We start from the raw sequence: 24,221 nt of genomic DNA, 5'->3' as shown, positions 1-24,221 counted from the left end.
GACCAATACTGTATGATTTCACTTATATGTGGAATATAAAAAAAAAAACAAAAAACAAAAAACAAAAAAATGAACAAACAAAAAGAAACAGACCCATAAATAAAGAGAACAAACTGATGATTGCAGAGGGGAGGAGGTGTGGTGGGGGGAGGATGAGCAGATTGGGTGAAGGGTAGTGGGAGATATAGGCTTCCAGTTATGAAATGAATAAGTATGAGATAAAAGGTACAGCATAGGGAATAGAGTCAGTGGTATTGTAATATCATTGTGTGGTGACAGATTGGTAGCTACACTTGTGGTGAGCATAGCATAACATACAGAGTTGTGCAATCATTACGTCATACCGCTGAAACTAATGTAACGTTACATGTCAACTACACTTTGCAAAAGAAAAAAAAAAGTGAAAAAAAAGTTACCATAATGACAATGACATGCAAGACCAAAGGAGTAGCCAAGGGGTCTTGATCTATAACGAGTTATGGAGATGGTTAATGGCACCTGTAGGGACAAAATGGACCAGTAGCCAACAAGAATGGTGCCTAACTTCTATAATCAGAGAAAAGTTACAAACCCTTAGTCACTTTTCAGATCCAGAGTTCCTTGACTTGAAAGGGTCTCTAGAAGGAAGAACACTGTAACATTGTAAAAAGTAAAAATTGTAATGATTTCCCCCAGTCCTTCCCCAGGAGGATCTAGGGTCATATACTTGGGTGACTGGGTACACTGGGGGAAGGGAAATACCAACTTATTAAGGCTACTGGATTCAGAGTCTCAAATGACGTTGAATCCCAGAGTCCCAAAGCATCATGGTCCCCCTGTTAGACTTACAAATGCCAGGTAATAAATGCTAAAGTCTGACTTCCAAGTTCTATGGACCCACCTAGTGGCGATTTCCACAGTTCTCTACCATATAGTTGGAACTGACATGTTAGGGAGTTTGAGTAACCCCCACATTGGATCGTTGGCTTGTGGAGTAAGAGCTATCATAGTGGGGAAAACCAAATGGAAACCTTTAAAATCGCTCTTGTTTCATGGACCAAGATAGTAAATCAAAAACCATGGAGGGATGGTGGAGATTAGTATCATCACCAAAACCTAAAAGATGCAGGGATGGGGGTCTCAATTATATCTCTCTTTAATTCAGCAGTCTGGTCCCTGCAGAAACCAGATGAGGCCTACCAAGCCTTAGGCATCTTTATCCAGAAACAGAACACAGTTATTTTGTGGTAACGATTATCGGACACTCAAATTTCATCATGTGAACTCTGATTTATTACTCAAGTTATGGATATCTGTAGATCATACCAAATTAGAACTTAAGAGGGAGCGTTACGACTATGAATTTAAACAAAGAAGATAATATGCCTTCTGGACTTATTATAGTCATCCTAACTGGGCTCCATCAACAATGATCTCCATGACAGTTTCAAAAAAAGCACATTGCTACTTGGTGCTTTACTGCTCCAAGCTTCTCTACAGGGACTATTAATCTTTCTATATTTTGCCAGGTATACCACAGCATGAATTTTAAGACAACACGAGAACCACCTTTACCAAGAAGTCTCCCTGAAATCCCATCTGCACACCAGGCTGGTTTAGAGGTCCTTTCTTGGTGCTCCAATAATATCCTTTGCAGTTTTATACTTGCCAATAATATCCCACCTTGTTTTATAACTGCCTGGTAATATACATCTGTCCCCTTACTGGACTGTGAGCTACTGGAGGGCAGGGACTGTATATCATTCATCTTTGAGCCTCAGTGGTTTAGAAGAGTGTCTGGTTGGCACATGGTTGGCATCCCATAAATCCTTCTTAATGAAAGAATAAATGATTAAGTACATTTAAATATGCCATGTTGATGTTTGGATTTTGTACCAGTTTTTCAGAATGCAGCACTTTATGGCTGATTTCTGCCAGAACACATGAGACTTGTTTCATGAATGTGTATGCAGGCAAGTTTCCAATTTATTCTTTTGAACTGGAACAATACTGTTCCAGACCACCCAGCAAGGACCAGTCTCTGTGGTCAGTGCTCTGCAACAAGATTGAAACATTAGCCTTCAGTCTACTCTGGGTAGAATTCTTGCACACATCATCTCCACAGAAGGTCAGAAAAGTTATCAGCAGCAGAATTCTTGATCTAGGGTGCTCCCAGATGGCTTGGGGGTAATGAAAGAGCCCCACACCTGGCTCACTTGCACAGAAATGCCTAGTCTGCCAAAGTTCTCTTTAGGTGACATGGCTCTTCATTCTCAGCTTAAAGCATCACTTTACCAGGTTCCACAGAACCAGGTCTGCCATGTGTCTGAGAAAAGGAAGCTCTCACATAGCAGTGTGGTCAGTTGTAGCTCAACCTAACTAAAAGCTATCACAGGTCAGATTTTGCATTACTTCTCAAGCCACACAAGCCTGATTTTACCATCTGGAAGAAGGACCTCTTCAATCAAAGCTACAACTGGGATTTGAGTACACCACTTACAGAAAGTCAAGTATTACAATATAATTAACATGAGTGAATGAACCTTCAAACATTTGTACACAGCAACTAATATGTTCGTTATTCTTTTGAACCTGTTTCCACTGTCTGATTTATCCTCCCAGATTTGAAGTGTAAAAATATGAGACATCAATAAACCTAGATATATGTCATGACCAGTGCAGAAAGGATCCAACTATACATTAGGACCAAACAACATCACCATCACATAACTTGATCCTTTGTCATTCGGGAATATGAAGGAAGGGAGAGTACTTCATAGTACTCTCATAGTAATTCTCTTTTGAATTACACTAACCTGGATTCTCATCCAGACTCCATCACTTAACAGCAGTATGACTGGACAAGTTACTTCATCTGATTAATTCTCAGTTTCACTGTCCATAAGATGGGACAATCTGTTTAACTGCAAAACTTCACCTCCTTCCATCATATCATGCTGCTTCTCATTATAAAACATAATCTTTGCCCTTGAATATATGGCTCTAAAAGGAAAAATAAGACAGAAAAACCAAATAATTAAAATACAATCTTAACACTTCCCAGTTGCTCACTGAAATCTCAGCCCAGGTTTCCACAAAAACATCACAGGTATAAGAATTAGAAACAGCATAAGCCAATGTCTATCCCAGGGTCTGATACAGAATAGATCCTATGGAATATCATGACCATTTAAGTTCAGTTGGATCAAAACTACACACTTACCCTTCTGGCCCTGGGTGAGTGTTCACATGGGGCAGGCTCCTCCTTGTTAGTGATGTACTTTTTTATATGCAAATAAAGCCTCATCAAGTCAATTCCATATGTCCATGTCACAGTACTCTGCCCTCCGGACTTCTGGGCAGAGTTGGTGTCAAATTGAATCTTTACTACTTACTAGCTACATCAGCTTCTAGTCTATAAAATTGGGTTTATAATACATGTCTCATAAAGGGTCAGTGTGAGGATCAAATATAATAGCATATTCATTTAAAAACATTCCACAAATAATTACCAAGTTCTCGCTTGTGTCCTCAGCTGTATGGCTGCAATGATAAGAAACAGTAACCATTCTAAAGGAGACTTAAATGAACATTTAAGGGTACCTGACATAATATATTCCTCTAAAAATAGTTGTTGATATAGTTAGAATTCTGATGGCCAGAATGATGTCCAAGTGTATGTAATCATAAGGGAGACACATTCCCTTGTCATCTCTTGAACCCCTTGTCTACAAAAAGATTCTGTGCCTGGGTCCCCATAGTATTTATTACTCAATTTTGTGGGCATGAGGACACTCATAAAGATTACTGCAAAGCATTTTAGCTCCAGAAGACTCCAAAGATAATTTATACCAACCCACATTAAAAAGATATGTCATTATTTTCTTTTAATGCTACCTATGTATATATCATTTGTTCAAACTTCATAAAAAAAAAGAGCATTTGTTTCTAAAACATATTCCCCCAAGTGGGATGATACAACTCATTATCTATGCATAGTTTTAGGTACATCAACCTAAAGTGTATTTTATAGTATTTCTTCTGGCTGAGTTTCTGTTTTTCTCATTCCACCATAGAGTAAGTTATCAGATCTAATTTTGAAATATGAAAGCTATTATCCAAAATGCACCAATATTTCCAGGTGCACTTTATGGAAGTGTAGAACTATTTCTCAGAAGCATAAAACAGTTGTTGAAAAATGCTTTAAAGTGCCAACAAGTTAGAAGTCTTACGAGTTGAGCAGGGTCAAGCTCAGGGGAGTGGAACCCTGAAGTCTATATGCCCTAGTCTTACACTCTTGATAGGCCTCATATTCAGACCCATGACAGTCTATACTAAAAAGGGAATATAATACATTTTATTTTGAGAGTCAAAAGCTTTATTTTATTCCATATAAACGTTTAAAATACATCACATCACATTATTTTTACTCTATTTGGCATTTCTTTATTGTTTAATATACTGCAAGTCTCAAAAATCGCCCAGGCTCTCTCAAACTTAGAGAAGACCGAGAGGAGAAGAAAGATCCTCAGGCAGCCAAATACATTTGAGCAGCAGAGCTCCAAGCAGAACATCAGTCATCAAACAACTTCTTTCATGATCAGACTTTTGGAAAACTCATTCACATGACTGAAAGTCATGAGACTTATCTGTGGCAACGTCCCAATTTAATGATTTACAATTACTGTTAGAAGTACTGTATACACCTTATGCACAGGTGATTAGTGCATTCATACGAAGAAAATGAAAGATGTTGGGAAAACCCATCATGAGCAGACAGCAATTTGCTGATTTTTCTCTTTTTTTGTAAGCAGCACTTATTGAATACCTGAAATATTCTGGGTTATATACCTGGTGCTGTTCAGAAGGAAGGAAGGAAGGAAGGAAGGAAGGAAGGAAGGAAGGAAGGAAGGAAGAAAGAAAGAAAGAAAGAAAGAAAGAAAGAAAGAAAGAAAGAAAGAAAGAAAGAAAGAAAAAGAAAGAAAGAAAGAAAGAAGAAAGAAGGAGAAAACAATTGCTTCAATTTATGGGGACTTTGTATATATTTATGTCAAATATTTTGCAAAAATTATCTCATCATCTCATTTAATTACTACAAAAACAGGAAAGATTATAAGGTCCACTGTAACAAATGAGAACATTGAGGCTCGAGAAATAAAGTGACTTGCGTGATACACACTAGTAAGTAGAACCAGGAATCAAATCCAGATCTGTCTTTCTGTAAAACTCTAGCTCCTTCTATCACATGATGCTGCTTTTAATTTAATTTAATACAGGGTTCAGCAAACTAAGGCCTGGGTTCAAAATCTAGCCTAAAGCCTGTTTGTAAATAAAGTTTGATTAGAACACAGTCACGTCCATTCCTTTACTTATTATCTGTGACTGCTTTCTTGCGAGAGCCTCAAAGTTGAGCATTTGCAACCCAGGCCTTATAGCCTACAAAATATTTGTTCTCTGGCCCTTTCACAGAATAAGATGGCTGAACCCTGATTTAAGACACGATCTCTGTTCTAGCATCAATTCCTCATTTACTATAAGCTGCTTCCATGCCCAGCTCAGCAAACTAAGACCAGGTATAGACATACTTGCCATACAGACATGACTGGATCCTGAAATCGTATGTGAGATCCCCATGATAATGAACTCTCTCTTATCCACTCACATACTGCACCTTCTCCTAGTTGGCCCTCTGATATCCTCCATGTCTTCTCATGCTCCTGCTGATATGTGTATATATCCTGGCTCTATAGTGCTTTTGCCATGTAACTGTTTCTTCCTGAAGCAGCCTTGTACTTCCCTCCTCAGGCTGTGCTGAGACCTGATCCAGGTTTTTATCTGAAGGCAATGAAATATGGTAGGTGACAGACCTTAATGACAACCAGCATCATCTTCTGAGGGATTATGCTTAAGGTTAGGTCATTGAATACTGTCCAGGGAAGAGGAGACTCCTGGCCTCTGGTGAGAAATAAGGACTTGCTTCAGATGGCCAGGGAATTCAGAGAAGTTAGGAGTTAATGGTCCTCAGGCTCATTCACACAAATGTTCTCCTCCCAGTTATCAGGATCCCAACTCTTTCCCTATCAGACCTCAAGAACTATTGAGGCTGCACATTTAGTTTTCTTTGCAGACTTGCCATCTTTATACTCAGATCAAAGGCCCACATTTTAGCCTAGTCACTCCTGTGGCTGCAGAAGATGAAAGTTTCTCCAAAGCTGCCACAAGGTCCTCTGGCTATCACAGCATGACACAGGTTAAAAATTGTCTTTAACCTATAATTTTTCTTTTTGCAAGGCTTCTGGTGATGTCAAAAGCAGCCACCCGGCACCACAATCCTTATAATTATCATTGTTTTCATAATATTAAAGTACAGTAGACACAATGTTCTAATGCTATGTCATCCACCTGCACCTCAACCCAATCAACAAGAAGTGAGAGCTTTAATGATTGTAATGCCACAGCATACCAGAGGTTGTTACCACAACATTTCTCATACCAGCTTTGTGACCCAAAATCTGGTCCATGGACGAGCAGCATTGGTATCACTTGGGAGCTTGTAAAAAATGCAAAATCTGAGGTCCCAACCCAAGAATATTGAATCAGAATATGCATTTCATTGAATTCCCCAGGTAATTATTATGAACACTAACATGTGAGGACCTTTGCTCTAAACAAAAGCAGATCCTGAAGCAAAGCTAATATGCTGCCACATTTTTGGAGAGTATAATCGCAATGAAAAAACAGAAAGGGGAGAAGGAAACAGGCAGAGAAAAAAGAAAGCAAATGCAAGAAGGTGCATTGCCAGTTTATCACAACTTCTCAAGAAAGCACAGGCTGCATAATTGGTCACATGGTATTTCTGCATGGAACCATAACAACTTAGAACAGTCTGCTGTTGAGAGGAAGGAGGCTGAAAAGTGAGAAATTTATTTGCTGGTTCATTTCTTCTTTTTTTTTCTTCCAAGTTTTTATTTAAATTCTAGTTGGTTAACATATATGATAAAATTGGATTCAGGTGTAGAATTTAGTGATTCATCACTTATGTATATAACACCCAGGGCTCATCACAAGTGCCCTCCTTAATACCCATCCCCCATCCCCCACCCACCTCTCTCCATCAACCCTCAGTTTGTTCTTTATAGTTAAGAGTCACTTATGGTTTGCTTCCCTCTCTCTTTTTTTTTCCTTCCCCTATGTTCATTTTTTTTGTTTCCTAAATTCCACATATGAGTGAAGTCATATGGTATTTGTCTTTCTCTTACTTATTTCACTTAGCATAATACACTCTAGCTCCATCCACATTGTTGCAAATGGCAAAACTGCATTCTTTTTGATGAATGAGTGATACTCCATTGTATATTACATATATACAAATACCACATCTTCTTTATCCATTCATCAGCTGTTGGATATTTGGGTTCTTTCCATAGATTAGCTATTGTTGATAATGCCACTATAAACATTGGGGTGCATGTGCTCCTTGGAATATGAACTTTTAAAGGTTTATTTATTTTGAGACAGAGTGTATGTGCACACAGGAAAGGGGCAAGAGAGAGAGAGGGAGGCAGAGGATCTGAAGCAGACTCTGTGTGCTGATGGCAGACAGCCCAATGTGGGGTTCAAACTCATGATAATGATCATAACCTGAGATGAAATTTAACTGACTGAGTCACCCAGGTGCCCCTCAAATTTGTATTTTTGTATCCTTTGGGTAAATACCTAATAGTGAAATTGCTGGGTTGTAGGGTAGTTCTAATTTTAGCTTTCTGAGAAACCTCCATACATCCAGAGTGACTGAACCACTCTGTGATGCATTCCAACCAACAGTGTAAGAGGGTTCTCCTTTCTCCATGTTCTTGCCAACATCTGGTGTTACCTGTGTTGTTAATTTTAGCCATCCTGACAGGTGTGAGGTGGTATCTCATTGTTATTTGGTTTGTATTTCCCTGATGATAAGTGATGTTGAGCATCTTTTCATGTGTCTGTTAGCCATCTGTATGTCTTCTTTGGAAAAGTGTGTATTCATGTCTTCTACCCATTTCTTCACTGGATTATTTACTTTCTGGGTGTTGAGTTTGACAAGTTGCTTATAGATTTTGGATACTAACCCTTTATCAGATATGTCATTTGAAAAAGCAATCAAGGAATTGATCCAAAAACAATATTCATCAAAAACAATAAGATACCCAGGAATAAACCTAACCAAAGAGATAAAAAGTCTGCACTCTGAAAACTATAGCACAGTTATGAAACAAATTGAAGAGGACAAAAAGAAATGGAAAAATATTCCATGCTCACAGATTAGAAGATCAAACATTATTAAAACGTCTATACTACCCAAAGCAATCTACACATTTAATGCTATCCCTACCAAAACACCACCAGCATTTTTCATAGAGCTAGAACAAACAATCTTAAAACTTGTCTAGAGCCACAAAAGGTCCCAAATAGCCAAAGCAGCCTTGAAAAAGAAAATCAAAGACGAAGGCATCACAATTCTGGACTTCAAGTTATATTACAAAGCAGTAGTGATCAAAACAGCATGGTACTGGCACAAAAATGCAATTATAAATGGGATCAATTCCTTGACTTCTTTTTCAAGTGACATTTCCAAAGAAGACATACAGATGGCTAACAGACACATGAAAACCCAGAAAGGGACCCACAAGTATATGGTCAACTAATCTTTGACAAAGCAGGAAAGAATGATGAATGAAAGAAAGATGATTGATGTTGGACATCTTGTCATGTGTCTCGGTTTTCTATTCTGTTCTATTGATCTAGCCAACGTCCAGCTGTGTCCTCACATGGCAGAGAAAGAAAGTAAACTCTCTGATGTCTCTTATAAAAACATCAATCCTATTGGTTTAGGGCCCCACCCTTATGACCTCAGATAACCTTAATTATACCTAAAAGCCCTATCTCCAAATATCTCCACATTGGGGGTTAAGGCTTCAACCTATGAGTTTTAGGGGACATAATTCAGTCCACATCAGATGTAAGCCCAGAGGAAAAAGCATCTTAGAAGAAACAGTACAGTGAGATGAAAACTTGGGAAAATAGTCACAGAGAAGATAGCTATCACTTTACAATAAGATAAGAAACAGAAGATGGTGCATTCATAAACCAAAACAAAAGGACTTTTAAAAGAAACATTTCATGAAAAAAATAACTTTTGGTAATTAAAATATGATAGGAGAAATAAAAAACCATATAGAAGAGATGGAGAATAAAATTGAGAAAGTTTCCAAAAAAGTAGAGCATAAGGACTAAGTAAAGTAAAATAGGTAAGAAAAAAAATTTTTAAAGTTAAAAGGTCAATTTAGGAGGTCCAGCAATCAAACAAAAAGAATTTTAGAAAATGACACAAAAAAAGACACAAAGGTATATCCAATTGTATTAGCTGTTACATGGCAGTCAAACCACACCCTGAGACCAGTTTGTGTTGCCCAAGAAAAGATGGGAGACATAGTACATCTATGCCTCAGAACCCAATTTCTAAGCCTTAGTTTGATCTGCTGATTTACCTAGCTTTTTAACCTTGACAAACCTAGGATATTGGTCTTAGTATTTTAAGTCCTGACTTTCTAGTTCTGAACTATAGCTGCTGAATGCTTGTTAATCCTTTCCTCCTCTGCCTGGATATCTGAACTGCTGCTCTGTCTGACCAAATGTAATTGGCTATCCTTGGTCACTGACTGGTTCTTACTGTTCCATCCATACCAGGAATCCTTCAACCAACTGTTGTAGACCCCCTTGTTATAAAGGGTATGACTCTACCTTATTCAACCAATAGTTTTTAAAATATAAAAGAAGTAGTAATGAGGTCAGATAACAAAATTCTAACAAGCAAAGCAAAGGTTAGAATTTTCTATAATTAAAAAGAATCTAATTCTGTTATTGATTTTTAGTTTAATTCTGTATGGTCTGAATACATACTTTGTCTCATGCCAATTTTGTTAAATTTTCTTAAGCTTGATTTGTGGTTCAGAATACAGTCAATTTTGGTAAATATTCTAAGTATACTTGACTTTTTGGCTGATGTTGATGGAGTGTTTTTCTAAAAACCAATTGAGACAAATTAGTCTTCACTGTTGTTCAGATCTTCTATATCCTTACTGATTTTCTATCTACTTGTTTCATTACTTACTGAAAGAAAAGTGTTAAGTCTTTAGTTATTATTGTAAATCTGTTTATTTCTTCTTTCAGTTTTATCAGTTTTTGCTCTATGGATTTTGAAGCTTTGTTATTAAGTATATAAAAATTTATCATTATTATGTCCTCTTAATGAACTGACCTGTAATTTATCATCAAGAAATGTTTCTTCTTTATCCCTGATAATATTACTTGATCTGAAATCTACTTTGCTATTAATATAGTTACTCCGGGGAGGGGCCAAGATGGCAGAACAGCATGGAAGTTCTCTGCTTCTCTCATCCCTCAATTGCAGCTAGATTAGCATCAAACCATTTTTCACACCTAGAAAATTGATGTGAGAATTAACACAACAATCTGCACAACTTGAGCCACAAAACATGGCAGGTATGCAGTGCAGAGAGGTAAAATGAGGGAGAGAGAAGCCTCAGGGGGTAAGGAACGATATTTTCATAGAGGACAGAGAAAGTGGGGAGAGTACAGGAGAGCATTCCCCCTGAAAGTACCTGGAGAGAAACAGAAAGAGCAGAAGCACCCACACTTGCCTGAACCAGAGGGACACAGGCAAAGGACACTGGAGAATATGATTGCTGGTACTGGAACAAAAACGCCAGGGTGCAGTGAAACCTGACGTGGTTGTGTGTTGTGATTTACCATAATCCCTGAAACTCTGCTGCTACTTATTCTGGGGCAAGCCAGCATCCAGTCACAACCTCTGAGTCTCTCCAGCAGTGTGATCGCAGGACTGTTCCGGCACTGGCCATTGTTCAGCAAGATGCTCCCCCAGAGGGTCAGAGCAGGTCCAAGCCACAGGGCCCTCAGAAGTGAGGGCTTTGGAAACACAGCCCCATCCAAGATAAATGGAATGGGGTGCTGCCTGGCAGGCTGACAGCTTGGATGCAGATAGTGTAGAAGCAAGGAGTAGAAGGAAGCCAGAGACAAAGGAGGGGTCCTTGATTGCCAGTTGGGTAGAGCACAGAGTTCTGATGCTAGAGACTGGGAAGCTGGGTGATCCCATTTTCACCTCTCTGGCGCATGCACACACATGTGCACACGTGCCACACCCATCTGCCCCATTAAGCTAAGGAGCGCCACCTAGTGGAGAATGTAGCCATTGCACCAAACCCCATCCAACTGCACCAACCAAGCCCTAGAAGAGACCACACGTCTCTCTGCCTGATTAGTGTATGGACTATAAAGTGCTTCATAGTTTGATTTCTAGGGAAAACTGTATGTAATTTCATAAGGATTCTGTTCACTGGTTCATCTATTCGGGGGTGTTTTGTTGTTGTTGGCTTTGTTTTTTCTTTTCTTCCTTTTTTTTTCCTTATTCTTGGATACAGAAAGAGAAACAAATATTTTTTATTTTCCGTTTGTATATAATTTTTTTTTATTTTTACTACATATTTTTTGGAAATTTATTTTTTTATTCTATTTTACCTTATCCAATTCATTTTATTCTATTTTATTGTATACATTTTCTTAATTTTAAATGCTTTCTTACTTTCTTTTTTTTCTTTTTCTTTTCTTTTCTTTCCCTTTTTTTCTCTATTCATCAAGCTACTTTTAACAACCAGACCAAAACGTATCCAGGATCTAGCTTCCTTAATTTGATTTCTTTTTGTTGTTTTGAATCTTTTTAATTTTCTTTTTTAATTTTATTAATTCAAATTGACAAATGACTAAATGACAAATGACAAAACGAAGGAATTTACCCCAAAAGAAAGAACAGGAAGAAATGACAGGCAGGGACTTAATCGACACAGATATAAGCAAGATGTCTGAATTAGAATTTACAATCATGATAATAAGAATACTACCTGGGGTTGAAAATCCCCACAGAGCCTTTTGTAGCAACGTGGATGGAACTGGAGAGTGTGATGCTAAGTGAAATAAGCCATACAGAGAAAGACAGATACCATATGGTTTCACTCTTATGTGGATCCTGAGAAACTTAACAGGAACCCATGGGGGAGGGGAAGGAAAAAAAAAAAAAGAGGTTAGAGTGGGAGAGAGCCAAAGCATAAGAGACTGTTAAAAACTGAGAACAAACTGAGGGTTGATGGGGGGTGGGAGGGAGGGGAGGGTGGGTGATGGGTATTGAGGAGGGCACCTTTTGGGATGAGCACTGGGTGTTGTATGGAAACCAATTTGTCAATAAATTTCATATATAAAAAAAAGAAACACTAAAAAAAAAAAAAGAAAATCCCCACAGAATCCTTTTCTGTGGAGATAAAAGAAGTAAAATCTAGTCAGGACGAAATTAAAAACGCTACGACTGAGATGCAATCTTGAAATGATGCCTCAGAGGCAAGGATGGATGAAGCAGAGCAGCAAATCAGCGATACAGAAGACAAAATTATGGAGAATAATGAAGCAGAAAAAAAAGAGGGAAACTAAGGCAAAAGAGCATGATGTAAGAATTAGAGAACTCAGTGACTCACTAAAAAGGAATAACATCTGAATCACAGGAGCCCCAGAAGATGAAGACAGAGAAAGAGGGGGAGATGTTTTATGTGAGCAAATCATAGCAGAAAACTTTCCTAACCTGAGGAAAGACACAAACATCAAAATCCAAGAAGCACAGAGAACTCCCATTAGATTCAACAAAAACTGGCCATCAACAAGACACATAATAGTCAAATTCACAAAATACACAGAGAAGGAAAGAATTATAAACACAGCAAGGGGGACAAAAGTCCTTAACCTATAAGGGAAGACAGACCAGCTTTGCAGCAAACCTATCCACAGAAACGTGGCAGGCCAGAAAGGAGTGGCAGGATATATTCAACATGCTGAATTCCAGCAAGGCTGTCATTCAAAATAGAAGGAGAAATAGTTTCCCAGACAAACAAAAATTAAAGGAGTTTGTGACCACTAAACCAGCCCCACAAGAAATTCTAAGGGGGACTCTCTGAGAAGAGAAAAGATGAAATAAAATCAAAAAGACCAAAAGCAAAAAAAGACTAGAAATGACCAGAGAACACCACCAGAACCTCCAACTCTACAGGCAACACAATGGCAATAAATTCATATCTTTCAGTACTCACTTTCAATGTCAATGGTCTAAACCCTCCAATTGAAATACATAGGGTAACAGAAGGGATAAGAAAACAAGGTATGACTATATGTGGTTTACAAGAGACCCATTTTAGACCTAAAGACACCTCCAGATTGAAAGAAGGGGATGGAAAACCATCCATCATGCGAATGATCGCCAAAAGAAAGCCAGAGTAACCATGCTTATATCAGACAATCTAGATTTTAAAACTAAGACTATAACAAGAGATGAAGAAGGGCATTATATCATAATTAAGGAGTCTATCCACCAAGAATATCTAATAATTGTAAACATTTAAGCTCCCAACATGGAAGTACCCAAATATATAAGTCAATTAATCACAAACATACAGACACTCATTGATAACAATACCATAATAGTAGGAGACTTCAACACCCCACTTACAACAGTGGACAGATCATCTAAACAGAAGATCAACAAGGAAACAATGGCTTTGAATGACACACTAGACTGGATGGACTTAACAGATTATTCAGAACATTTCATCCTAAAGCAGCAGAATACACATTCTTCTCAAGTGCTCATGGAACACTCTCCAGAATAGATCACATACTGGGTCACAAATCAGCCCTCAACAAGTTCAAAAAGGTCGAGTTGATACCTTGCATATTTTCAGACCACAATACTATGAAACTTGAAATCAACCACAAAAAAAGTTTTTTGTAAAGACAACGAATATTTGGAGATTAAAGAACATCCTACTAAAGAATGAATGGGCTAACCAAGAAATTAGAGAGAAAATTAAAAAGTACATGGTCACCAGTGAAAATGATAACACGACAGCCCAAAACCTTTGGAATGCCACAAAGGCAGTCATAAGAGGGAAGTGTACAGCAATACAGGCCTTCCTTAAGAAGGAAGAAAGTTCTCAGATACACAACCTAACCTTACACCTTAAAAAGCTGAAAAAAGAACAGCAAATAAAAGGCAAAACTAGCAGAAGAGGGGAAATAATAAAGATCAGAGTGGAAATTAATGCTATCAAAATTAAAAAACAAAACAAAACCAAAAAAACCCCAGTAGAACAGATCAATGAAAAGACAAGATGGTTCTTTGAAAGAGTTAAAAAAAATTGATAACCCCCTAGCCAGTTTGATCAAAAGGAAAGGACCCAAATAAATAAAATAAAAAATTAAAGAGGAGAGATCACAACAAACACAGCAGAAATAAAAACAATAATAAGAGAACATTATGAGCAATTATATGCCAATAAATTGGGCAATCTGGAAGAAATGGACAAATTCATAGAGACATACAAACCACCAAAACTGAAACAGGAAGAAATATAGAATTTAAACAGACAGATAACCAGTAAAGAACTTGAATTGGTAATCAAAAACCTTCCAAACACAAGAGACCAGGGCCAGATGGCTTTCCAGGGGAATTCTACCAAACATTTAGAGAAGAGTTAACTCCTATTCTTTTGAAGCTGTTCCAAAAAGTAGAAATGGAAGGAAACTTCAAAATTCATTCTACAAGGTCAGCATTACCTTGATCCCAAAACCAGACAAAGACCCCACTAAAAAGAACTATAGACCAATTTCCCTCGTGAGCATGGATGCAAAAATTCTCAACAAGATACTAGCCAACTGGATCCAACAATGCAATAAAAGAATTATTCACCATGATTAAGTGGGATCTATACCTGGGATGCAGGGCTGGTTCAATATCTGCAAATCAATCAATGTGATACATCACATTAATAAAAGAAAGGTCAAGAACCACATGATCCCCTCAATAGATTCAGAGAAAGCATTTGACAAAATATAGCATCCTTTCTTAATAAAAACCCTCAAGAAAGTAGGGGTAGAAGGATCATACCTCAAGATCATAAAAGCCATATATGAAAGACCCACCACTATCATCTTCAATGAGGAAAAACTGAGAGCTTTCCCTCTAAGGTCAGGAACATGACAGGGATGTCCACCGTCACCACTGTTATTCAACATAGCATTGGAAGTCCTCACCTCAGCAATCAGACAACAAAAAGAAATAAAAAGCAACCAAATCAGCAAGGAGAAAGTCAAACTTTCACTCTTCACAGACGACACGATACTCTATATGGAAAACCCAAAAGATTCTACCAAAATACTGCTAGAACTGATTCATGAATTCAGCAAAGTCGCAGGATATAAAATCAATGCACAGAAATCGGTTGCATCTCTATACACTAACAATGAAGCTGCAGAAAGGGAAATCAAGGAATTGATTCCATTTACAATTGCACCAACAACCGTAAAATACCTAGGAATAAACCTAAGCAAAGAGGTGAAAAACCTATACACTGAAAACTATAAAAAGCTTATGAAAGAAACTGAAGAAGACACATACAAAAAAAAAAAGGAAAAATATTCCATGCTCATGGATTGGAAGAACAAATATTGTTAAAATATCAATACTACCTAAAACAATCTACATATGCAATCCAATCCCTATCAAATTAATACCAGCATTCTTCACAGAGCTAGAACAAACAATCCTAAAATTTGTAATGAACCACAAAATAGTCAATCCTGAAAAAGAAAACCAAAGCTGGAGGCATCACAATTCCAGACTTCAAGATGTATTACAAAGCTGTAATCATCAAGACAGTATGTTACTGGCACAAAAACAGACACTCAGGTCAATGGAACAGAATAGTGAACTCAGAAATGTACCACAAACATACGGGCAGCTAATCTTTGACAAAGCAGGAAAGAATAGCCAATGGAATAGAGTCTCTTGAGCAAATGGTGTTGGGAAAACGGGACAGCGACCTGCAGAAAAATGAACCTGGACCACTTTCTTACACCATACACAAAAATAAACTCAAAATGGATGAAAGACTTAAATGTACGACAGGACGCCATCAAAATCCTAAAGGAGAAAGCAGGCAGCAACCTCTTTGACCTCAGCCACATCAACTTCTGACTTGGCATGTCTCCAGAGGCAAGGGAAACAAAAGCAAAAATGAACTATTGAGACCTCATCAAGATAAAAAGCTTCTGCACAGCAAAGGAAACAGTCAGCAAAACTAAAAGGCAACCTACAGAATGGGAGAAGATATTTGCACATGACATATCAGATAAAGGGCTAGTATCCAAAATCTATAAAGAATTTATCAAAGTCAATACCCAAAAACCAAATAATTCAGTGAAGAAATGGGCAAAAGACATGAATAGACATTTCTCCAAAGAAAACATCCAGATGGCTAACATACACATGAAAAAATGCTCAACATCACTCATCATCAGAGAAATACAAATTAAAACCACAATGAGCTACCACCTCACACCAGTCAGAATGGCTGAAATTAACAACTCAGGCATACACCAGATGCTGGTGAGGATATGGAGAAAGAGGAACCATTTTGCATTGCTGGTGGCAATGCAAACTGGTATAGTCACTCTGGAAAACAGTATGAAGTTTCCTCAAAAAATTAAAAATAGAACTACCCTATGATCCAACAAGTGCACTACTAGGCATTTATCCAAAGGATACAGGTATGCTGTTCTGAAGGGGCACATGCATCCCAATGTTTATAGCAGCACTTTCGACAATACCCAAAGTATGGAAACAGTCCAAATGTCCATTGACAGATGAATGGATAAAGAAGATGTGGTATATATACACAATAGAGTATTACTTGGCAATCAAAAACAATGAAATCTTGCCATTTGCAACAACATGGATGGAACTAGCATGTATTATGCTAAGCGAAATTAGCCAGTCAGAGAAAGACCCATATCATATGACTTCACCAATATATGGAATTTAAGATACAAAACAAATGAACAGAAGGGAAAGGAGGCAGAAATAATATAAAAACAGGGAGAGGGAAAAAATATAAGAGACTCTTAAATATAGAAAACAAACTGAGGGTTGCTGGAGGGGTTGTGGGCGGAGGGGTGGGCTAAATGGGCAAGAGGCATTAAGGAGGAGCACTGGGTGTTATATGTAGGGGATGAATGACTGGATTCTACTCCTGAAATCATTATTACACTATATGCTAACTATATTTAAATTTACAGGTTTGTGGTTTCAAGCCCCATGTTGGGGGTAGAGATTATTTTTTAAATATATATATATATATGTATATATATATACATATATATATATATACATATATATATATATATACATATATATATATACACACACACATATAGCTACTCCAGATAAACTCTACCCCCAATGTGGGGCTCAAACTCATGACCCAGAAATCAAGAATTGCATACTTTACCAACTAAGCCAGCCAGGTGCCCTTACTCTCTTTTGGTTAGAGTTTGTGCAATATATCTTTTCTCATTCTTTCACTCTCAGTCTGTTTTCTGTTTAAAGTAGGTTTCTTATAGGCTGCATAGAATTGAGTCTTGCTTTGATTTCAATCTGAAAATCCTTTATTTTTTAAAATATTATTTATTTATTTTGAGAGAGAGTGAGAGAGCATGTGCGTGAGCAGGGGAGGTGCAGAGAGAGAGAGGGAGAGAGAGAATCCCAAGCAGTCTCCATGATCAGAGTGAAGCTCAACACAGGGTTCTATCCCACTACCTTGAGATCATGACCTGAGCTGAAATCAAGAGTCTGACGTTTAACCAACTGAGGCACCCCTGAGAATCCTGTCTTCTAATTGGTATGATTAGATGACTTATATTTAATACAATCTTTGCTATGGTTGGATTAAAGTCTGCCATCTTACTAGTTGATTTTTATTTGTTCCATTTGTTTTTTATTTTCTTTTTTTCTCTGTTCCTTTACATTAACTGAGCATTTTTTTGTGATTCCCTTTTTATCTCCACTATTGACTTATTCTTTTTACCTCTGTATAAAATGATTTAGTGGTTTCCATAGGGTTTTAATTTTTAAGAAAAAAATTTTTTAATGTTTATTTATTTTTGAGAGACAGAGACAGAGTGTAAGTGGGGGAGGGGCAGACACACACACACACACACACACACACACACACACAGAATCTGAAGCAGGCTCCAGGCTCCGAGCTATCAGCACAGAGCCCTACACAGGGCTCAAACTCATAGACTGTGCAATCATGACCTGAGCCAAAGTTGGACACTTAATTGACTGAGCCACCCAGGTGCCCCGGGTTTAATTTTTTTTTAATGTTTATTTTTGAGAGAGATAGAGAGAGAGAGAAACAGAGCTTGAGTGGAGGAGGAGTGGAGAGAGAGGAAGACACAGAATCTGAAGCAGGCTCCGGGCTCTGAGTTGTTAGCACAGAGCCCGATGTGGGGCTCGAACTCACAAACCAAGAGATCATGATATGAGCTGAAGTCAGATGCTTAACTGACTGAGCCACCCAGGCACCTCCCTTAGGGTTTAAAATTTAGATAGTTAGCTAATCAGAGTCCACTCTGTATTGTTTAGCTTTACATGTGCTTCCATATGTGGTGTTCTTCTGTCATACATTTTAATTTTATATAATACTTTTACATAATATATAACATAGTACATTGTCACCGTTCTTGCTTTAGACCATTTATCTTTTAAAGGAATTAAGAAAAGTGAATTATATTTTTCATCATTTATTTCATTTCCAGCACTCTTCTATATGTATATCCAAATTTCTGTCTGGCATCACATTCCTTCTGCCTGAACAGCATTCCTTAGGATTTATTTCAGCACGGACCTTCTGGCAACACATTTTCTCATTTTTGGTTTTCTGGAAAAGTCATTAATTTTTCATATTTGAAAGATATTTTTGTTTGTATAGACTTTTGATAGTTTTTTTTTCCTTCAGCATTTTAAAGATATGACTCTTTTTATCTTATGATTAGCAGTTTGTGATAAAAAAAAATCTGCTGTTATTCTTAGATTTGTTCTTCTGTAGGTAATTTGTCTTTCATTTCTCTGCTTTCCTACAAGATTTTCTCTTTGTCCATGGTTTCCTGTAATTTGAATACAATGTGTTTATATTTGGGTATTTTGTGTGTTTGTTTTTATCCTGTTTGATATCCTCTGAGCTTCTTGGATCTGTTGGTTGCAATCTTTTATTAATTTTGGAAAATTTGGGGCCATTATTTCTTCTTAAGAACAAATATTTCATGTGTCCTATTACTTTCTTCTCTTCTGGAATCCCAATTATACATATGTTAGGCTTTTGTTATTGTCCCATAGATCTTGAGTTCCCTGTTCTGTTTCCCCCTCTTTCTTTCTCCTCCTTGTTCAGTTTGGGTGATTTTCATCAGTCTGTTTTCAAGTACACTGATTCTTCCCATGGCTGTATTGATTTTACTGATGACTCAAGCAGGCACTGGGGGCAATCTTCATCTAAAGTGATTTTTTCCTAGCATTTCCATTTAATTATTTCTTATAGCTTCCATCTCTCTCCTGATATTACCGATCTAATAATACATATTATATACCTTTTCCACTGGATCATTTGACATATTAATCATTTAAAATTCCCTGTCCACTAGTTCCAACATCTGTTATATCTTGGTCTAGTCTGCCAATTGCTTTGTCTCTTGAAATTGTGTTGTATTTTTCTCTTCCTTCTTTGTATGCCTTGTAGTTTTTGCTGAAACCTAGATGTATTGTACAGTACAATAGCGAGCAAAGGAAATACATTTTATACATGGAAATGGGCATAACTTTTCCTCTGCTAGGACTTTAGTATGGGGGGCTGGGTCAATTTAATCAGAAATTTAAATGGGTGTGGAGGATGTTGTTGCTAAGGTTACACTCAGTGCACCATGTGTTTCAAATTCCCATAGAAGTAGTTTGTATTTAGCGTGGTGGCTGGTTTGCCAGAGGCTTTTCCTCCTTGTCTGTCCCACCCTCATGTTTAGGTCTTTCCTTTGTTCCTGTGCCTCAGACAGGTCTTTCTGCACAATTGTGCCCCTCTAAAGGCAGTGGGCCGCTATTAGCTGTTGATTCTCAGTCTGTGTTTTAGGGCTGATTAAGCCTCAGTTTTAGGCATGAACTATGTCTCTGAGGTGCAAGGGTGAGGTTACTTCTTGGTGATGAAGAAGACCTAACTTCCAGCTGTAGAAGACCTCTAATGGTCAAGGACTGGAAATGTTCCTGCACCTCCCTCAGAGAGATTTTTCTGTTTCCTTCCACCAACTGTAATGAGTCTTCACCAGTACCATAAAGTGCAACAAATGTTGCTGCACTCCTCCCAGCAGCTTAAGACTTTTGTTCCTTAGGGGGTAAAAAAAATAGAAAAGAAGGAACCAGGCAAATCTTTATCACCTTCCTACTGTGGCTGCTTTTCCCTTCCTGCAGACCCTAGGATGGCTTTTTTTAGGACTCTCACTTTGCTGTTTTGGTAGGCACTTTTTGAGGTCTATGGAGAAGAACCTGAAAGTGGTGCCATTTCCCCTGTTTTCTACTGTGCAGGCATTCTGTATTCTCATGCTATCCCACCCTTGGCCTTGAACAATTTGTTGAAGATTTTAGCAACTTTTTCTAACCAGCTTGTGCAGTGTCTGGTAAGAGCTGCACTAGGTAAGCCGTAACTGCTCCTGTGCTGTCTCTCCTTAGAGGTACTTTGCTTCCTTAGAGTTTGGATTAATTGGTTACCCTATGATCTCAATTTCTGATGGCTTCATAAATACTGTGATTTTCCATGTTATCTGGGGTGTGTGTGTGTGTGCGTGTGTGTGTATGGTTGTTGTAGGCTGAGAGTGAAGCTTTTTCCACTGTTCTGCAAACTAAGTAGCATGATGATTTTAAAAATCATTCCAGATGGGGGCACCTGGATGGCTCAGCTAGTCAAGCATCGGACTCTTGAATTCGGGTCAGGTCAATGTCTCACAATTCGTGAGTTCAAGTCCTGTGTCAAGCTCTGCGCTGGCAATGCAGAGCCTTCTTGGGATTCTCTGTCTCTCTCCCTCTCTCTCTGCCCCTCCCCTGCTCTCTCCCTCTCTCTAAAAACACAAAAAAACACTTTAAAAAAAAAGCATTCCAGATGATTATAAAGCAAGATGTTTGCTTCTGCCTTTCTTGCACTTCAGCATCTTTGGTTTTACAGCCCTCTGGTCCCATCTTGAGGCTTGCTGGGCTCAGCATGAGTTAATCTACTTCTTCAGTTTTTATGTACCATCTCTGACCTCACACAAGAGCTCCTCATTTCAACATTCATTCTTATGAACCCACCACTGGGTTCCTACAGCAATTTATTTCCCAAACATGGAGTAAGGAGTTGAATATTAAGGTAAAACTTTCCTAAAATACCTTAAACATATTTTGCAAAATGTTTGTTTAACATTTTCATAAACCGTATTGGACATCTCTAATTTTTTGCCTCTTATATCCTCAACTCCTGTTTTACTTCACCTATTGCTATAACAACCAGCTTTGCTAAGTGTAACTGACAGCACATCATCTCAGCTATACTGCATATTTCTCACTTTCTGCCTATAATATTAATGAAAATTGAGATAAAATTTAAAATATTTATGTACAGCTCTTCTCTTCTAACAAATCAAATGTTTTTTTTTTCCTATGCTTCCTCCTAACTCTTGTCCATATGCATATAATAGTTTTAGGTAGTTGATATAAGTTTGTATTCTGGTGGGTTTTTTTTTTTTTTTTTGATGCTTTGCTTATTTGTTTTGCTTAACATACTATCATAATCATCTGTTCATGTTGCTATTCATTATACTTCTGATTTAATGACTGCATACTATTCCATGAAGTTCACAGACCTTAATTTAATAAATACTTGTTGAATATTTAGTTTTTTTCCAGAAATTTCAATAATAAACATTAACATATATATATATAACTGTATTTTTTCCTTTGGGTTATTAAAGTAAATTTACGTAAGTAATATTATCAAATCAGAGCATGTAAATATGGACATGGTTTTTGTATTGACTGACAATTTTTTTTACCAAAAATATAATGATTTACAATGTCACCAAAGCAAAATTAGTGAGCTGGCTTTACTAAAATCTTATCAGCATTATCATCCATTTTAATGCATTTATTTAATAGATGTAAACATTTAAATCATTAGTGAATTTGTGTTTTATTGCTATTGAGACAAATTCTTTTTATTACAGTTATTTGTTAATGGCATTTTATATTATATAAATGGTCTTTTGCACATCTATTTATTGAGGTACAATGTTATATACTCTATATGATTTAAATATTAATATTTTGTCATATTTGTTTAAAATTATTGTTCTGTTGGTTGCTTCACTTTTTTATTTTAGGGAATTTATTTTATATTTTCATTGCCAACTAAAAGTCTTTATTGATAAAATGCATATGTTTTCAAATTATAATACAATTTTCAATATGTAATATTTCAAATTATAATAGTTTATTTATAATATATAATATTACCAAAACTGGCTTGAGAAATATGTTTTTTAAGTGTTTAATTTGTTAGTTAACATACAGTGTTATATTAGTTTCAGGTCTATAATATAGTGATTCAACACTTCCATACATCACCCTGTGCTCATCATGACAAGTGTCCTCCTTACTCCCATCATCTATTTAACCATAACCATCAGTTTGCTCTCTTTAAATTTTTTTTTAATGTTTATTCATTTTTGAGAAACAGAGAGAGACAGGGTGTGAGCAGGGGAGGGGCACAGAGAGAGGGAGACACCTAATGCAAAGCAGGATCCAGACTCTGAGCCATCAGCACAGAGCCTGACGCAGGGCTCAAACTCATTAACCATGAAAATCATGACCTGAGCTGAAGTCTGACCCTCAACCAACTGAGCCACCCAGGTGCCCCAGTTTGCTCTCTTTAACAGAGTCTGTTTCTTTATTTGTTTCTCTCTCTTTTTCATTTTTTCCCTTTGCGTGTTTTGTTTCTCAAGTTCCATATATGAGTGAAATCATGTGATATTTGTCTTTCTCTGGATTATTTTGCTTAGCATTATACTAGAGCTCATAACCTCACACCTGTCAGAATGGCTAAAATCAACAAGAAACAACAGTTGTTGGTGAGGATGTGGAGAAAAAGGAACCCTTGTGCACTGCTGGTGGGAATGAAGACTGGTACAACCACTGTGGAAAACAGTATGGAGATTCCTCCAAAAGGTAAAAATAGAACTACCTTATGATCCAGCAATTGCACTACTGGGTATTTACCCAAAGAATACAAGAACACTAATTCAAAGGAATACACGCACCCCTGTGTTTATAGCAGCATTATTTACAATAGCCCAGATATGGAAGCAGCCAAAGTGTCCATCAATTTAAGAATGGATACAGAAGATGTGGTATAAAAATATAAGGGACTATTATTCAGCCATAAAAAAGAATGAATTTTATTTAAGGAAGTGTTTCATTTTATAGGATCAAATTTATTGTATTAAATTTTATTTATTCTATTGCTTTTAAATTCACTGAAATTCTATTGCTTGCAGTTTAGTAAGTTATTTTTCTAAAAATCAGAGAAATATTCAATGCTTTTTACTGCTTATTTTTCTGCTTATAGTGTTGCTTTGAACCTTAAGTTTATTTTGTTTGAGTGTGGCTCTGAATTCTTTCAAATCTTAATTAATGTAATACTAGGTTTATTAAATATCTCAAGACCCATTATTTTGTAAGGTTTCATCATGTATTAAGTTTTATATGTAAAAATATCAGTTTCTGGATTTCTATTGTATCTTATTATTATAAAAAATTATTTTGGCAGTATTTAGTGTTTTAATAATGTTGTGATCAAATCTTTGGCACTCTCTGGTCCTGTCAACCTACACCAATCATTTTTTAAATATACACACACAGGGACACATGGGTGGCTCAGTCAGTTAAGTATCAGACTCTTGATTTTGGCTCATGTCATGATCTTGGGGTTTGTGAATTCAAGTCCTGCACTGGGCTCCACACTGTCAGTGCAATGCCTGCTTTAGACTCTCTCTCTCTGCTCTTCCCCTGGTATCTCTCTTTCTCTCTCTCTCTCTCTCTCTCTCTCTCTCTCAATAAATAAATAAATAAATAAATAAATACACACATACGTACACCTGCACAAAAAGTACTTAATATATTTTTAACAGCTTTACTGAGATATAGTTCACGTACTATACAATTCACC

At 37.1% G+C, this 24,221-nt stretch overlaps 1 long non-coding RNA gene across 2 annotated transcripts in view; it reads right to left on the bottom strand.

The window, feature by feature from the left end:
• LOC111560495 overlaps nucleotides 1–24,221 on the bottom strand; it is a 117,063-nt gene that overhangs the window by 75,395 nt on the left and 17,447 nt on the right. Inside the window, exon 3 of one of the 2 annotated variants that reach the window (XR_006597974.1) lies at nucleotides 2,796–2,982. The exons of the other annotated variant lie outside the window; for it this stretch is intronic. This is a non-coding gene — a long non-coding RNA (uncharacterized LOC111560495). The remainder of the gene's footprint in view (nucleotides 1–2,795; nucleotides 2,983–24,221) is intronic. 2 annotated transcript variants of the gene reach the window in all.

Source organism: Felis catus, chromosome B2, assembly GCF_018350175.1.
Source record: "Felis catus isolate Fca126 chromosome B2, F.catus_Fca126_mat1.0, whole genome shotgun sequence".
Classification (NCBI taxonomy): Eukaryota; Metazoa; Chordata; class Mammalia; order Carnivora; family Felidae; genus Felis; species Felis catus.
Note: the sequence above shows the minus strand (reverse complement) of the source record. Positions and strands in the feature narration are given on the sequence as shown.